The sequence below is a fragment of the Euprymna scolopes genome, chromosome 22 (assembly GCF_053919585.1).
Source record: "Euprymna scolopes isolate OS-2025 chromosome 22, ASM5391958v1, whole genome shotgun sequence".
Taxonomy (NCBI): domain Eukaryota; kingdom Metazoa; phylum Mollusca; class Cephalopoda; order Sepiida; family Sepiolidae; genus Euprymna; species Euprymna scolopes.
Window position 1 is genome coordinate 31,940,753 of NC_136503.1, and position 5,000 is coordinate 31,945,752.

Here is a 5,000-nt window from a genome sequence, read left to right on the forward strand (position 1 = left end):
AAGAAGTTATAATTAAAAATGTTTTCGCGGCGACATTCGGAAACTGGAAAATTCAGCTAAATTTTGAAGTTAAATAAATTTATTGTAAAAATAATTTGAAAGATGAATATTTGTTTTCTGGGTCTATCTCAAAGATAATTAGTAAAGTGAAGTCCAAAAATATTGAAATAAATTTTAAAAAAACATTTTGTTTGTACAAAAAAAGTAGCTTAATTAGCCCCCAAACGCGAGAGATTCTAGATTAGCTCAATCACAACAAACAGAAAATCGTCCAGGTGTGGATTCTACGGAAGCTTAAAATGTCAGAATGTCAAAAGGCTTTCTGAAAATGACATCAAGTAGTTAAAGAGAGGAAGAGAGTACTGCTTTTTCCAAACGTGCATCCCTACATTCATATCGGGAACGTTTGTATAATTATTTACCAGTTTTTAATTTAATTATTTTTCATGTTCTGCTTTAAAAAAAAGAATTTTTATTTTTCAAAATTATATGAAAATTATGTTACGCCGAAAAGTTTCACATTCATTCCAAAGTTTCATGCGAAAAGTTTACAAAGGGAATAGCAAGTTATCTCTCGATAAATGACTAATAAATAAAATAAATTAAACTGAATGGCTTAATGTTAAATCTGTAAATGAGATTTATAACCCATTCTGTGGCCCTTCTCAGTCTTATGTTGTAAATGAACGACTTCTAATAAAAAAAACAGTTTGTGCTTGTTTCATTTTTTATTGTCCAAAAAATAAATAAATAAAAGAATCGGTTTGGAATCGGAAATTAGGCTATAATTTTTCCGATTCCGATACTGATTCCGACGTGTGTGTGGGTGTGTGTGGAGAGAGACTTCTGGGTGAATGAAATTCAGAAAATAAAATACCAGTACAATATTCGAAAATATATTTTTGTTGTAATGAAATGTATGACTGTTTTATTTCAGAACGAAAAAAGTCATTGGAAATTCAAAAAAAAAGTATAGCGTTGTGAAAGAGAGTAATTTTTTAACGTCATATATTTATATATTAAAAAAAATATGGTGTAGTTTATATTGTTTGGGAATAAATATGGCCTTTATAATTCAAATATGGATGTGAAAATGGAATGAAATAAGTGTATTTTTGTTATGTAATTTATTGACTGATTGTATGTATTAATTATTTTATAGGTAGCGTTTTCTATGGTGTGAAAGAGTTAACCTGTGTCTAAATTAAATTATGTTCTTTTAATAGAGGTTTACTTATTAATGGCGATAAATTATAGAAACCTCCACGTTGTTTAATTGTGCTTGAATTTTCGATAAGTGCTGATTTGAAAGTCTCCGTCGCGGTTTATCTGAGTTAAATTTAACTATTTTTTGCTTGTTTAAAGTCAAAAGTATAATTATGCTGCAATGAATAAGAGAATAATACATTCAGAGAATTGCTATTTTTTGTATCTCTTTTATGTTCATTGAGCCTTTTTTCTAATCTACGTTGGATTTCACCAATGTATATATGATGGCAATTTTGGCATGGAACAGTATATATGCTTGCATTGTAAATTGGTTTGTATTGGAGATGTTTTATTGTTTTTAATGTTTGTTTCATAGTTTTTTATGTGGTTTGTATAATTGGAATCCCTAGTCCTTTAAAGTGTTGCAAATTTTTGTATTATTAGTGTGTGTAGGTAAAGGAAGATGTATGTTTAGGAGAGAAGTGTCTGATGTATATGATTTTTATTGATTCGTCCTAGACAATATTTGTGTGGCTTTTTTTTTCTTTGCATTTAATATAAAATATGTGGGATATTGCAAAGTTTTCAAAGTATTTGTGAGGTGTTTGAATTTTTCGTCCAGATATTCTGGACTGCAAATTCTGAATGCACATAGAAAGAAACCAGTTATCATACTTAATTTTATTTTGTTATTATGGTATGAGTATTAATATATCTAATTATTTTATGTGTATTTTTGCGGTGAACTTTGAAGGATAGCTTATTATTGGATTTTATAATATCCATAAAATCTATATCTATGAGTGATTGTTTTCTGTTTCATAGGTAAACTTTACAGAGAGTTCGACTGAGTCTAATTTGTCTTTAATATTATTTATGTGCGTGTTTTCAGGAAGGAAAATTAAAATGTCGCCGATAGATCTTAAATATCCTTTGTTTAGTACTAATCTAATTTTGAAAGGACCAGATTTTAGGAATTCTAAGAAAAGGCAGCCTAATACTCCATTAAGAGAGTTACCTTAGAAAGATCGAAATTCTGCTTGTAGAAATTGTTATTAAATTTAAAATAAATCATGTCAGTTATAAGTCTGATAATACCTTCCATCTTGAAGTTAAAAAAATCTTAGGAAAGATCAAAAAAATGAAAAAAAAAAAGAATCATTAAGCAAGGTATCTCTGTTGTTTTTAATAATGTTTGCCTGAATATATATATATATATATATATATATATATATATATATATATATATATATATATATATATATATATCATATGAGGGTCGTTTCAAAAGTAAAGACTCCTATTTTTCAACTAAAAACTAAAAAAAAAAAATGATGAAGAACTACGGAGACAAGAGTTATACCATAAAACGATCGACCTTTTGTGCTGACGAATTTATCGACCTGCATAGTCAGCACCAATCTCAATGCACTAGACGAAGAAAAAGGTGGAGAAAAATAAAGAATACAGCGGAGACGTTTCAATTATATGTATCAGGTTGACAAGAAATTTCTTGCGGTTTTTAACTTTTAAATTCAGATCTCGGCTCAAACAAAAGATTATTGATCGAAATAAGCACCATCAGAATCAACACTCTTTTGCCAACGCAAAGCAAATGTATTTATGCCAGTAATGTAAAAATATTGCGTTCTACTGGCGATGAAGTCACTGAAGGCGTTTTTGATATCGCTTAGGTTTTTTTAAGCATTTCTCACGCAGAAAATTGCCGATATGCTTAAAAAAGTGGTAGTCGTTAGGTGAGAGGACTGGAGATTATGGCAGATGAGGCAGAGTTTCGTCGTCCAATTCGTTCAACGGTCCGTTTAGCAACATGCAGTCGAGCATTGTCGTAGAGGAGAATTGAGCTTTTCTGTTGCTGATTGTTGTCGAAGTTTCTGATGCATTTCATCCATTTGTTGACAGTACTTCTCCGCCGTAATGGTTTCGTCTGCATTAAAAAAATACTGTAATGGATGAAACCGGTCGCAGACATCCAAACAGTCAGCATAACCTTCTTTTGGTGCAACTCTGGCTTCTGAAAGTGTCATGGAGCTTCGTCGGCGTCTAGCCACTGAGCTGTGCATCGCCGGTTGTCGTAGAGAACTCACTTTTCATCGCAAGTCACAACCTGGTGGAGAAACGGGTCGTTTTTTGTTGTGTAAAAGAAGGGAAGGTGACACTTCATAACGACGTTTCTTTGGTTGTTGTTCAATTCGCGAGATACTCATTTATATACATTATATTCCCAATCTCTCTCAAGCGGTTGGAAATCGTCGTCTATGTTACGTCTAATTCAGAAGCAAGTTCTACAATAGTTGTGCGTGGATTGGATTCGACTAAGGTTCTTAATTGATCGTTGTCAACATCCGATGGCCGACCACTACGCTCATCATCTTCAAGACTTTCATCACCGCCACAAAATTTCTTAAACCACCATTGTGTTGCGCATTCAGTAATGGTTCGTTGATATTGCGAGTTGTTTCAGCAGCTTTTCGGTCTAGCTTGAATTGAAATAAGTAAAATGTACAAATTTGCTTTTATCATCTTGTATTCAACGTTCTGAAAGGAATGCATAGTTGTTTGAAAACGATTGTAATCTAAACGAATAGAAAGAGCGGAAAACGCTTTTTAAATGATATATAAAGTAAAGGTACTATAATGAAAACTTATTTAAAAAATAAATCATTTGAAATCAAAATTTTTAAAAATCCACAAGAACCTTATATATATATATATATATATATATATATATATATATATATATATATATATATTTACACAGTGATCACCACTTATCAAGGCCCGGAAGCCACTCAGGGATAAGGGTTATTGCAAGTACATTACGTGAGTGTGGAGATTTGATGAAGTGTTTACTTAAGGAGGCGGTTCATTAGGAATTTTTAACGTTGGACTTGAACATATCCAAGTTGTAGTCCGGTGGGAAACAGGCAGACGGAATAGAGTTCCACAGGCGTGCAGTTCTAAGAAAGAAGCTTTGTTCATGGAATCCACGTTTTGATTTAGGCACAGATAAAGAGTGGGGGAAATTTTTCACAGTGGATTCAGCTTTGAGTAAACAGATAAAACTGTTTTAGAACACGTGAAAGGTGCAAAAATCTAAATATAGCCAGCTAAAAGCCACTTAAGCCGCCATACCTGAACTAGTTTTGGCATACTGCCCCTATATGTATAAGCATGGTTTCAAGCTTGTATGAGTGTATATGTATGCAGGCATGAGAGGGTGAATGTTGTATGCGCTGTAGCAATGATAATATGTACGTATGTCTATGTGTTTCTTATACATATGCATGTCTGAGTAAGCATATGTTTGTACGTGTCTATATATGCTTGACTGTATATATATTTGTATATATGTGGGTATGTGTGTATATGTATATATAAGTGTATATGTGTGCGTGTATGTATATATATATATGTGTGTGTGTGTGTGTGTGTGTGTGTGTGTGTGTGTGCTAGTTCTTGTCTCCATTAACTTCATTTCCTTATATATAAGTATGTATATATATATGTAAGCCTGTAGACGTTCGTTTTATGTTGAGTCTATATACATAAAATTATGCGCTGTAGTGTGTGTATATGTATGTATGCACGTGTGTGTGTGTGTGTGCATATATACGCGTATGTATGATTGTTTATGTGTGTGTACATATATATATGTATATGTATGTATATATATGTGTGACTGTATATATACATATATATATATATATATATATATATATATATATATATATGAATGGAAATGTATAAAAAAGAATACGAAAAGTATA